Source organism: Pyxicephalus adspersus, chromosome 4, assembly GCF_032062135.1.
Source record: "Pyxicephalus adspersus chromosome 4, UCB_Pads_2.0, whole genome shotgun sequence".
In the NCBI taxonomy this organism is placed as follows: Eukaryota; Metazoa; Chordata; class Amphibia; order Anura; family Pyxicephalidae; genus Pyxicephalus; species Pyxicephalus adspersus.
The window spans coordinates 83,294,875-83,308,706 of record NC_092861.1 but is presented as its reverse complement, the minus strand read 5'-3'; the positions used below and the strand labels follow the sequence as shown (position 1 = coordinate 83,308,706).

The following is a 13,832-nucleotide window of genomic DNA, read 5'->3' as shown; positions in this document are numbered from 1 at the left end:
TTTTTTATATTCATGATATCTACTAGACCCTTGTTCAGACATATTTCTGTAAGTTACAGGTCTACAATTTAAAAAAAAATTTCATGAAAAACAGTGTACCGCTTTTGGTACAGAAATCTAGACATCAGTAAAATGCCCAGGTGGTTAAAGGATTATGGCCATGATATACCCAATATATTATTAACAGAAATATCTATTAAACTAAGGAAGTGGGAACTTCCATTCTTCACTGCAGCAATCCATTTACTTGTGGATAAATCAGATTATTGGTAATACTGATCATTATCTGTACTTTATTACCTTTAATAGCAGATAATGCTGTATGCAATGTTATGCTTAGGTGTATCAGTAAAAATATTTTATTTTATCCAATTGTTGTCCTGTAGATGAATAGGCTTCAGATAATAAGAATAAGTTCACTACACACTACAAATGCATTTTGAGTGGCAGGTGCCCTGAGACACTGCATTACCCATCTAAAAATCACATAACAGCTGTACCATAACTAAACATACTTAAAAAATGAACGTCAACTGCATTGGTGCCGCTTTAAAAAAACACTTTGATTTTTGTTGTTGAACTATGAAGTATGAGTAAACCAATAAATAGTATTTACTCTTTTTGAAGAACAGAAATACTGCAATGAATGAACAAAAATATGTCATGCAATACTCTAGCAGTTGTAGGACAGTGGGGCTGATGTACTAAAGGAATATAAATTGTGCTTATTGAACTTGCTGAAAATTCCCTTTGCAAAGAATACCCGGTACAATCCAATACAATGTGCATATAAATGTAAAAATTATATAATACTTTTTGCTTGCATGCGATTGGATGGTTGAAGTCAGAGTTTCACTTCATTCTCTAAGCTCAGTGAATTATCCTATGTAAAGTAAAAATTCACTAAAGGCTAAGTGAACAGCCTAATGTTTGACCCTGCTAATATGAATGGTAAGAGTTCCACTTATAAAATGCTAAAATAGCCAAGAACTCCAGAAGAAAAATTAATCAAAGAGCCTCAATGTGCCTTAAAATAACTACTTTCATTGCACTCACACCCACATTCATTACTATCACATAGATTTTTATGTCATTTATTCCAAATATGATATTTTAGGTTTTATTATAAATACCAGGGAAATTAATGCATCGGTCAAATCTTTCCAGAAGCATGAGTAATGACTAACTTTCTACATGGTCATGACAAGGGCAACATCTCTGCAAAACACAAAACTTGCCATGTTTTACCTCTTTAAAAACATTGCATGTAAAGAAAAAAAACTTCAAATTTGCCAACATACAGAACTGTCATGAATCGAAAAAGATCGACTCTCCTCCCTGTCTTTTATAGATAAAAAAAAAATGTAAAATGTGCATGAATTGCAGTGATGTACTAAATATTTTTTCCCCAGACACGCACCTTAATTATATAGTAAACTCGAAGACTAAATAGAAAGTATAAAGACTCACACATGACAGCTATTTAAAAACCATACAGCAGCAGCAAGGGTAAGTAAGATTATGGTAATCTCCAATTAGCAGTACGTGTCAGCTATAAAACTGTTGTGTCAGTCATAACTTTGATACAAGAACTTTCAAAGTAAAATTAAGCAATTTACAGAGTTCCAAAGGTACCAGACAGTGTCTGAGCTGCTCCTGTACGATAATTTATTATGTCAGAGCAAACCAATTTAAAACTAATACCATATTGCAAACATGGTTGAGGTGCATTGGCAAAGGTAAGTGGTTACAAGTCAAAACAGAACTACAATATATTTGTTACGTTGCACACAAAAATAGCCAGCAAAATTACAATTTAATAGGTTCAGCACCTCTGAGATATATTGCTGCAATAACTGTATGTCGTAAGGTTCAGAAAGCTGACATTATTGCAGAACTGAATCAAGGAACCAATCCTTAGATTTTGAACACAAATCGTGAACCAATAACTAATGGTTTGTAGTAATATGAAATAATTCATGTTTAGCTTATTGTTTACATCTAGGTGTGTTTAACAATGTTTTCATTGTGCAACCCCTAATGCCTCTGATGCAAATGGTGTTTTAAATGTGCAACCTCTATTGCTAACTCTTAAACGTGGTGAGATATATCAATAAAGGCAATTATAGGCATTGTGTGAGAGACATAAAGTGTAATGAATGGTACTATAGGGACAGTAAGAAGCAAACTCACACATGGATAAAATAAATTATATTGCCTCTTTAATTGTGTGGGAAAGTCATTACATTCTTACATTCCACCATGATATGGAAATACATAAGAACTTTAAGTACTGCCTCTAGCCATACCCCTTTTTCTTTGTCAATCCCCACACACCTCACATGCAGTTAGATAATCCTGAATCTTTCTGAGACAAGTTTGACAATTTCCCAGGATGTCCCACTCTAGGGTAGCCTAGTAGCAGTCCCAGAATGCACGCACAGTGGCACATGAGCAAGGACAAGTGACAGCTGACTCAGGAAGCTGATTTAGGATGGTGGTGCAGGACAGAGCATGCAGCACCGGAGCAGTTGTGCAAAAGAGGACAACTTGAGATTATAAAATGGTAACTGGAAGTAAAGAATGATTTTAAACATTTGGAAGTTCCTCTTTAAGTGTTACAGGCTCATTTTAGGGGATTGTTAAGTTTTTAGATATGGAAAGCGTAGTTGCTAAGGGCCTGTTTTAGCATTGGGAATACATATTTACTTTCTAAAATACTTGTGTTAGGTGCCAGGAGCCTCATGGTGAAAATACTTTCATCAAGCTCCAGCCACTGAAAACAGATGTATTCAGAACTACAATATAATTAGTTTGGTGGCTATTTTTTGTGTGCAGAGTAGCAACTATATTGTATTCAGAAGTATAATAATAGTAGAAAGAGCAACTTACAGCTTTAACCTAATAGCAGTGTATAATCATTATAGTGAACGCCAAGCGTTGATACACAGCTAATAGGTAAAACTGTTACATTTATCGTCTTTAAATAAAATTATACAACACAGTTTAAATCAGTTTCATGACAATATAATCAAATCATTAATTTTGTTTTCATTAACAGTGCTATTTTTTCTAGAATAGATCCTTTTCAGGTGAAAATTTCTCTCTCATTAACCTTTTCTAAGTCTGAGTCATTCCAATTTCATAATTCTAAACAGTTCCCTAGAACTGCCATCTGTGGTTCTTTTTGTTCAAATCATAATTAATTTTATATCTGTCGCAATAATAACCTGGATCTGACCCAAGATGCTTTTCAGTTTCAACAATGAGTTACTGTTTTTCATTAACAAAGCAGCTTTGAACATACTTCTAATAGTTAATGCATCATTCCACAGTATTGTTGTCTTCAGTTTGACCATCACAACTTAACTAAATGCTGACCCATTTACAGTTGACCACGTATATTGTATTTTTAGCAAGAAATAGGTTTTGCATATTAGTAACCTGGTATTTCATAATTTTGACATTTAGCCATGCCCAGCAGCAAAATTAGGTTGAAATGCCCACAGAATGCTAAAAGTGTACTTGCATTTATATATCCTTAAAGGAGAAAGAGGACTCTTTTTACTATGGACATTACTTTATGGGTAAAATAAACATTTAACTATATTCTAATTTAAACTGAATAATTTTGCAAATTGGGTAGGCCTTTGTATAAACTGTAACGGATTCAAAGTGTGTTTAATTTGTATATGTGTGATCATTGATCATTGTAAACTAGCCCCATCATTATACTGCATCCTCATGCACCTAGATGTATATTCAGTCTGGTTTTTAGAGCTGCCCATTCCACTGAAACAGCCCTTACTTAAGTGGCAAATGTCCTCATCAGAGCTAAGCCTCAAGGCAACTTTTCCCTTCTCCTTCTCCTTGTTCTTTCCTCTGCCTTTGACACTGTTGATCACCCCCTTCTAATACAAATCATGCGCTCCATTGGTATCAGTGACACTGCTCTCTCTTGGTTTGCTTCCTATCTGTCTCCTTTCAAGTTTCTCTCAATGGTAACTCCTCCTCACCCACTCTCCTCCATGTTAGTGTTCCCCAAGGATCAGTCCTTGGACCGGTCCTCTTTTCTCTGTACACCTCCTCTCTCGGTAGTCTCATATCCTTCTTTGGCTTACAGTACCATCTGTATGCTGATGACACTCAAATCTATCTGTCTACCCCTGACCTGTCTCCCTCAGTCCTGGATAAGATCTCATGCTGCCTGTCAGCCATCTCATCATGGATGTCTGACCGATTCCTGAAACTCAACCTGGATAAAACAGAACTCATCATCATCCCCCCCTCAAATTCCAAATCTCCCCCTGACATATATCTAACTGTTAACAGCGCTGTTATTCGGCCCTCCCCTCAGCTACGTTGTGGTCTTCCTCGTCCTATTTGGCTTGCTCCTACTTTCTGCTCATTTAAAAGAGCACTCAAAACCTATTTATTCAAACTTGCCTACCCATCTTCTTCTGTCAATTGAAACCATCACTACTTCCCACCACTACATATCCCCCTCCTATTGTGTGTAAATTCCCCCAGTCTACTAGATTGTAAGCTCTTTGGGGGAGGGTCCTTTCCTCCTGTATCACTGTCTGTATTAGTCTGTCATTTGCAACCCCTATGCAATATACAGCGCTGCGTAATATGTTGGAGCTATATAAATCCTGTTTAATATTAATAATATAATATTAATTTTCAGTTTATTTCCAGAGTTCACCAGGAGCCCCAAAATCTTAACTATATTATTATCCAAATTGCAACCAAATCTTTCTATCCCACCCTTCCTTTTACTACAATCTTCCCTGTTGGCCATGAAGCATTGCTGGTGGGATTACTTGTCTATATAAACACATACAATGAAATGTAGGGGTTGGGACACCGACAGGTAAGCCCTGACTTCATTTTGGATAACAGAATGCTCATAAGGGAGTTCCAGGACATTTTGGAAGTAAGATTATTGCGTATGCAAGACCCTGGCGATGCCTGCTGTATACCACCACAGTCAGTTTACAATGGTTGGCAACCCCACAGGTCAGATTCATTATATGTTGAAGTCCAATATGTGCCAGTTTTCTTATTTCAAATATCTCCTGCCCTGGACCATATTGTTGTTTTTTTTTAACTCCCCGTCTGCTCTGATCAGCCACTGTGATGACAAAATATTTTAGGCCATATATAAGGTGGGTGGGCTTATACAAGAGCAATTAAGAGCTTATGGAGGGTTTCTTTTCTTCACATCCAGCCTTTGATTGAGATGGGGTTGAAACCAAAGGAAGTTTAGTTTGTGCTGCTATGGAGTATGATTGTAAACCCTTTATTTTTCCTTCATGGGGTGGGCAAAGCATAGGTTTGATTAACTGATGAATGTGAATAGCATATTATGTTTTAGAAAATCTCTACTGCACTATGCAGTGAGCTTTTTGATCTCTTTATGCCGTCTTCAACATAACTTGAATAACTTTACAACAAAACTTTCTACTTATTTCTATCCTTCCTTCCAGGTCTCCTTTAATTTACATTAGTGTGCAACAATTCCAAATGCAGACTTTATAGGTGACATAAACATAGTTCTATAAAACTCCAAACATGTTGTCTTATGCACACTGTTTACTTTCTGCCTAAATTCTTAGACTTTTCAGAATGTCTGCAAATACGTAAGAAAAAAGGTGTTCCACGACACCCCAAAAATAACGGATGATCATAAACAAAAAAAAACAGCCCAGTGCATTATTCAATTTTGAAATGCTGTGTTTTAAGATGACCTGAAAGCCTATAGCTACTTTTTCTATTCATGAATGAATATTTTATGTGTTAATGTGCTTTTGGTTTGTAAGGCAAGTTCAGCATTTTGAACTAAAATTTAGTGGTTTATCCCAGAGGAAAAGATTCAGCAGGACTTAACCTGTGAACCTATGACAATGCTTTAGGCAAAATTCCATTCTCAAAATTTAGTAATACAAAACAAAAGTAAGAAAAGAAGATACCCCAAAGGAAATGCTTTACCGTATTTGCTTTCTAATGAAGTTCAATGAAATCAGGCAGATATACCAGTATGCTTTACAAGCTTAAAGAGCAAAACAAAAGACTGATATCGTATGCATAAGCACCCTGCCACTAAAATTGTTATTATTGTATTTAGAATTTTATTACACTTATACCTACTATATATACTGAATATATATAATAAAAAAGGGAGAACCTAAAGCGTACCTAAACTCAGAATTTTTACTTTACATGAAAAGGTAGACAACCCTACAAACTGTTGTCTTTTTTTCAGGGCAACACCCTTTTTTTTAAAAAAAAGGGTGCAGTACCACCCTCTAATTGGCGATCGAGAATGAACAAGAGTGCAAAGCCTCCCGGGATACCTACGTCAGGCATTCCTGGAGGCTCTTGGGTGCTTAGAAGGAGCCCTTTTGCGCAAAGAGAAAAATTTGCTGATCTCACGCATGTCCAGTGAGATCGGCGCAAATTTTTTTTTCATCCTACATCCTTCATCCCCGATCTCACGCCTGGGACGACGCGGACCCAAAGCAGGACACCCCAATAGGGATCAGACTGCCCTGCAGGATTCAAGGTAAGTGTATTTTTTTTGAAGTTTTGAGTTTAGTTTTTTAAAAAATCCTGAATCACATTAAAACACACTTGTGCAGTATGTCTATATCACTGACTGATCACAAGTAATTGTCTTCATACATTTTACATATTTTTATTGGATTATATATTTATTTCAACATAAAATGAATATAGCATATGTGTTGTAGAAGGGAAACAGAAGATAAAAAGGCTAAATGCTGCAAAATCTATTTAAAACTTGTGGATTGCAAGGATTACAAACAGGAAGATAATCATCAACTATGAACACCAAAATCAACATTAAAAATAATTAAATACCTCTCATATGAAGGGTCGAAGTTTAGTGGAACCTCAAGAGGTTATAACACCCAACCACTCGTAACCATTATTAACAAGTGGAAAACATTTGTAAAATGTAAAATTATGGCAACATGGCAAAAATATCTGCAAGGTTGAGTGGAGTTCCAAATCTGCAGATGTAAGTATATAGGCTGGAAGAGAATGCAGTCTTCCCATTCATCACCGCTGGAATCCGCTTCAACAATTCACCTCTTTTTTTGAAAACCAAATAATTAGTTTTTTTATGCCAGCGTGTAACTTGCTATTCATTTTTTTTGTTTGTTTGTTTTAATATTATTCATCGATTTGTAGCTGTGTGCATACTGTACTTATCAGCTTCTATTAGATGTCGACAGGATATATTCTTTTATGTTTTTTTTGCTATCAGCAGCCTATTACCTGATCAAATAGGTTAAGGTAGAACTGTGTTACAACATTTAAGGGGTCACATTCTTCTTTTTTTAAGTGGCTACCACCTGCGGCCCTGTGATCTGTGTGTTGCCAGTTATATTACTGTATATGATAAGAATGTTCAGATCTCACAGCTTCAAATTTTTGGGTCCAGTCAGATTTTTAAAGACATAAAGACGGCATAAAGAGATCAATGAGCAATATAGGCAGAATTACTGGAGTAGAAGGCCTTGAATTGAAACCTGACTAGGGCCAAATGTACACTCAATCTGCCACTGATTACTACAGTGTAAAAATCATCTCATACAAGCCAAAGTACACATAGGATATTTCTGTGCATGTCAATAAATGTTTCTGCAGTGCTAAATAAAATATCACCTGAAGAGAACCCTACATGGTTATGAGGATTTGACATTTATTTAAAATATGTGATTCTCATATTCAGCAAATTTAATTTCCTTTCTAACAGTCGTAAAGTTAACCTTTTAATGTATGTGTTTGACCTACCCTTCAACTTTTGTAATGTAGCTGGTTCAGCTGTGGTTTATTTGCGTCCCTAATTTCATCCAAGAGCAGAGAAAGCTTAATGTCTCTCCTGTTACCTAGTGCTTTATTTATTGCTCTGCCCCTTTTATGATCTGACCCTGAACTTCCTGTTTTTTTTAAATTATATTTTTTCTGTTTTTTTTTTATATAGTATTAGTAGTAAAGACTTTTGACTGTTAGAGACACAAGACATCTTCTTACTGACCTTATGTAATTACTTCTTGTAGCTGCAAAACTATATTTAAACAGTGAATATGGCAATAAAAAAATAGATGAAATGCAGTTGTTTGTATGCAAAGTATTGTGCTTGAAAACAAACCCATCTATACCAGCCCTAATTTTCTTTCTTTCTAGAGTTTTTTTTTAATCTAGTCATAATCAAAAAAATAATTGTATTTACTGACATTGTACAACAAGAGTTTTTCTTTCAGTGTGGTCAGATTATTAAACAATATTTATACAATGAGTGGCTGCATAAGCAATGTACTTTCCATCTTGTTTTCAATGTTTCTCCTTATTACATTGTTTTCTGAAAAATCAAGCAAAACTTGCTTATGCTTATCAAATAATGTATAGTGAAATCCTAGCCTCAGGTTAGATTATGTTACATAGCGTTTTATTTACCTTGAAATATTTGTGTAGAGTTGCTTGGGAAGCTTTTGTTTGCTTTTCTGTCCAAACCTGTATCCTTGATGATAATTCTAGTGAAGACAATCGGCCGGAGCTTTAGGGATCATACAACAAACACAAACACATGTTCTTTCAAAGTGAATGCATGAATGTAGCTGTGCCATTGAAATATTTATAGTACAATAGAGCTGCATGGAGTGTTGGACAGATTATTATGTTCTTTAGGTGTCCAACAATGGGCAGTGGGGAAGGCATTAGGTTACCATTGAAGTCTGTGTGGGTAGAGATTTACTGTAAATTCACTAACCTGTTTCTTCCCACAAGACCCGAGCTCCTTCTTGTTATGTTATTAAACTGCTGCTTGGGGTGGCACTGCTCATCTTGATAAGGTGTTGGCATAATGAGATGGCAACACATATTTGAGGTATGCCATGCTCACTGTTAAGTTAGCTCCTCTATCTTCAGCATTAGTATCAAGCCGTCAATAAGTCTTCTCAACATTGTCCCCTTCATTCACCTGTGTTGCTTCTTTCATCTTTAGCTGAAAAACAGAAGGCTTAGTCCCTGCTTATTCCCTGTTTGTTTAATTTTTAGGAAATTTATTGTGTAAGGAAGGTTTTACCCTGCCCAATCCTGTCTAAAATAAAACAAACATTTTGGCAGGAGTTTCATTTTCAACCTGTTTCCTGCAGTCCATGTAACTGTGCCCGCACGAAACAAAACGTGATATGTGTCAAGCTACATAATATTGTGAATATTAAAATACCATCTGGTAGAAATACTCAGAGATGCATGACCATATGCAAGTGTTACCTCTCTTGGTACAGAAGCAGTTGGTTATTCTAATGTGATTAATAAATGTACCGTATAATTTAAATGCACAATGTGGAATTAAGGCATCTTCCTGTGGTGTAAAATTTATCATTTATCCGACAGAGATCGTCATATATGTTAATTGTTCAGGGCGGCATTTATGTTTCCTAGTTAGATATTTTAGCCTAAATGTATAATGAATAACTATATATAGGTAAAACATAAAATAGGCACAGTATGACATGCATTCTTTATTTTTCAAGACTTTTATCATTTTCAAATAATTTCACAATAAAGAATACAGCCCAGTGTAAGAAAGCCCTATAGAGGACAGCAATTAAAAAAACATGTTTTACTCCATTGAATATACTCACATGAGACTGCTCAGAAGTGTCAACAAAACCAAAATAAAGCTTTGCTATCGAAATGGTAATCATGTAAACTGTTGTCTCTGAATTGATTTCATAAAAAGTTATCCAGTATGTTTTAGGGCCTATGTTGATGGGTTTGTGTTCACGTCCATTAAGATTTTTGTTTTCTCTCACAAGTCTATAGAAATTTAAAATTTGCTTTAATCAAAAAGATGAAGGTCATTAGGAATTCAACTGCAGTTCAAATGTCCAAGTTTGGATTTCTTCAAGGCCACAAAAACCCTGGCCTGAAGTATTTTGGCAATCAGAGGCAGTACCTAGTCACGCTATCCACCTAACTGTTTTAATATTTTTTTTTTTGCTTTAGATGTGTTTTGTGTTTCTAAACAAGTCTGAACAAATTCAGGTCAGATGAAGGTTAATTGCAGGTACAGTGCACCTGTCAATGACTTTTAAATGAAGATATCAAACTGATAACTTTGACACAAGCCTGAAGCCAGTTAAAACAGAGACAAATGCCTGGAAGAATGCCATTCCCATGCCTTGCATGCTCCAGGAAGGAATGTTCTGATGGAATGTGGGAGAGAAACCATTATCCTTGGTCAGGTTTTTACTATCCTTACTGCACATGCCAGTGAATGTTTGTATTTTCTCACTAATTAAAGAGGAACTACGGTAAACTCAAAAGTTCCCCAAAACAAAAAAAAATCACTTACCTTTATTCCTGTCACTCAGTCCGGAGGTCTCTTCCAACGGGTCCTGCGTCGTCCCGGCATCCGTCTTCATGCTGGCACTCCAGGCACCGCCATCTTCGCCTCTTCCTGGCTCTTCAACCTACATCAACTGACCCAGGCGCGGGATCAGGCAATGTAGATGGGGAGGGAAATGTACGATCTCACTGAGCATGCGTGAAATCGGCAATTTTTTTCCCTTTTCACGAAAAGGCTCCTTTTACGCTTGCCCGAGATGCTCGGGCATGCATAGAAGTACCGCCCAAGAGCCTCGCGGGATGCGTGACGTAGGTATCCCGGGAGGATTTGCGCTCCTATACTTTCTTGATCGCCTAGTGGATCGAGAATTAGAGGGGTGGTACTGCATTTTTTTTTTAAAAAGGGGTGTTGCACAAACAAAACAGAGTTTTTACTTAACATAAAAAGGGTTCTCTACCTAATACAAGGGGTTCTCTGAAGAGAACCCCTTGTATTAGGTACGAAGAGAAATAAACCCAAAAAAGTTTGAAAAGTGCATAAAAAGGTGTTTTTAAAACTTTATAATATGTACTATAAAGCCATTTTTTATACCCTTCTTGTTTTCTTCTAGCCCTGATGGCCCATATGAGTATTTGCTAATAAAAGATGCTAATTGATAGCGAGGCTACTGTAATAAAGGTGATTTCTTAGAATCCAATGCATTTGTATTGAATAATATTGCCTGCTTGTCAGACCAGCAGCCAACCTAAAATATGCCCTATAGAGAAAAAAAATAGATCCTTGCTGTTTCTTTGCAAAAACTGTAATATTATAGCTAATTCAAGAAAAAAATCACCATAAGCCTGAATAAAGCACCTTCATTTAGCATGTCTATTCACAAACTGTCAAAAGGAAGTATTAAATACGAAACAAAATTGTACTGCATATAATTGTTTTTTGCCACAAAATAATAAAATAAAACACAAAATCCTAATCAACCTAAATCTTAGCAATGCTAATGTGCAGTTCTCTCCTGCTGGGCCCTTGTCATAGTGGATCACATAAAGCATGTCTTATCGCTCATTACATACATACAAGCTGTGCATATTAATCAGGGACATTTGTGTAACCATCCTTTCGCGAGATGAAAGACAATGAAAATTGATGGACTGTTTTTGTGGCCTTCTACACTTATTCATACTGAATATTGTATTTATTATTTGTTTACATGGGTTGAGATATGATCGTAGCATTCTGTTTATGCATGTTTAACAAATAAAAGCGCTGATTATGACACGCATGCTTTTCTTGGCATACACAGAGTTAATACTTTAATTATATTTCAGCTAAAAATGTTACACAAAACAAACATTACAATGAGAACAAAAAGTTCTATATTCTTGTGCCTTTACTAGGCCAGTGATAGCACAGAAGAAGTGGTAAAATTTAAAGCTAAACTCCAGGCAGATATAAAGGACACAAATCAATACTCTCTACCTATTAAAGTCAATGTTTAATCTACTTAGGTTTTGCTCCCTAATCAATATGGATATATAAAGCAATTATTAAAGCACACCTAAACTCAACATTTTCACTTTACATAAAAAAGTAGATTTTTGTATGTGCAACACCCTGTGGGGATCAAGACAGAATGGGAGCGCAGGTCCTCCCAGGATATCCATGTTACGCATCCCAGGAGGCTCAGGCGCAAAAGGGGCATTTTTTCCACTATGGGTAATTTTTCCCCCTTTATAGTGGGCTACGTCATCCGATCTCACATCTGTGCAGTGCGAGATTGGACGACGTAGCAAAAAGGCAAGAGGAAGACAGAAGAGAAGACTGAAGATGGCTGTGCATGGCTCTTCATCCATGCTGTGACGGAATTCTAGGACATTGCGGACCTGATGGAAAGAAGGACCAGATAGGATAGAGCAGAGTAACAGTAGTGAGTTCATCAGCATGCTGCTTTGTTATATACTCTCTGGTCACAAGGTATACACCACACGATTTTTACTTAATGACATTTTCAATCAATATTACCTTCATAACTAACTTGTGATTGACTATACGGTATGTATTTAATGTATCATGGAATATCTGAATGGTATTATGAACATTTTCATTATCTTATTTAATTAAAATATTGATTCTGACACAAAGTGGGTTGCTTTCAATATATTGGTTAACCAATTAAAAAAATTAACATTCAAGGTCAATACTAAATACAATCACATTGGTCAAATTGATCATCTTCATTGATGAAATATTAAATAATGCATAGCTTAAATCTCAGAATTGAACAGACAGAAATACAAAATAATTAGCAGGTAGAACAGCTTACCTATAAATTATGTTATACTGTCACTTACCATGTTAATAACTGATGACTACCAAGAATAGTAATGATACTAAATCAATGACCTTGTTTGTACACCATGGCTTAAGACACAATTAAGTTGCTGCATTGGATTTAAGTTAAAGTCTATAGTAAACTGTGATCACAAGTGATCAAGGGAATAGGAGACATAATGCTGAGAGACTGGTTATTCTCTTCTGAATATTAATGAGTAACAAGGTATTTTTTTTTATTAAAGACAATTACATTTAAGGAGAAATAGGTGACCTCAAAAGCATACCTGTTCTTAACTATATTATATATACTACTATTTATTATTATCAATATTAGTTATTATTAATATTATTAATAAACAGGATTTATATAGCTCCAACATATTATGCAGCGCTGTACATTAAATAGGGGTTGCAAATGACAGACTAATACCGACAGTTATACAGGAGGGGAGGACCCTGCCCCGAAGAGCTTACAATCTAGGAGATGGGGAATAACAACATCTTAACTGGAGTTATTCCTTTTTCAGATGTTGTAAACAATTCAGTTAGAGCATTGACCTGTACCTGCATTGGGCGTACCCCACCAAGGATCAAAAAGATCTATGAGCCACCTAGGCTAGAGAAAGGTGGAAATAATTACTTTATGAGTAATACAGCATGAAAATGCGCAGAAGGCTGTCTCCTATTGTTTTATTATGAAAACTTGTGCAGAACTGATTTTTTGTGAATACTTTTATTCATCCCCTTTTTGTTTTGTTAAGCAAGTCTTATCTAATTGTACATGTTGTTCAAAAATCATATGCCCGACTATTTTTGTATTGCTTGTTTGAATATGCCCTTTTTCAGTTGTGTATAATGTTCATTTGGAATATTATCTGCGTAAATATGGGTATTATATCACCCTATCAATGCACGTATACGTTCACTAAATGAAAGTTCATGCACAAATGATAGCTAGTCACTCAAACAGTTTAATTAAGAAAACAAGGTGAAACATAACATGCACAGTAATATTGGTTGATATTGAGATATAAGAACTTCAATCAGTACAATATACAGTATATAAAAATAAGGTTATTAGTAGGAAACCCCTGTAATAATCTAATAATGCTTA

The 13,832-nt window shown here is 35.7% G+C and overlaps 1 long non-coding RNA gene across 1 annotated transcript in view; it reads right to left on the bottom strand.

Annotated features, from left to right (window-relative positions):
• LOC140330080 (uncharacterized) overlaps positions 1-8,892 on the bottom strand; it is a 12,076-nt gene extending 3,184 nt beyond the window's left edge. The window contains exons 1-2 of the long non-coding RNA XR_011920607.1: positions 8,801-8,892; positions 8,488-8,587 (exon numbers count right to left, since the gene is read on the bottom strand). This is a non-coding gene — a long non-coding RNA (uncharacterized lncRNA). The remainder of the gene's footprint in view (positions 1-8,487; positions 8,588-8,800) is intronic.
• Positions 8,893-13,832: the final 4,940 nt, after the last annotated feature.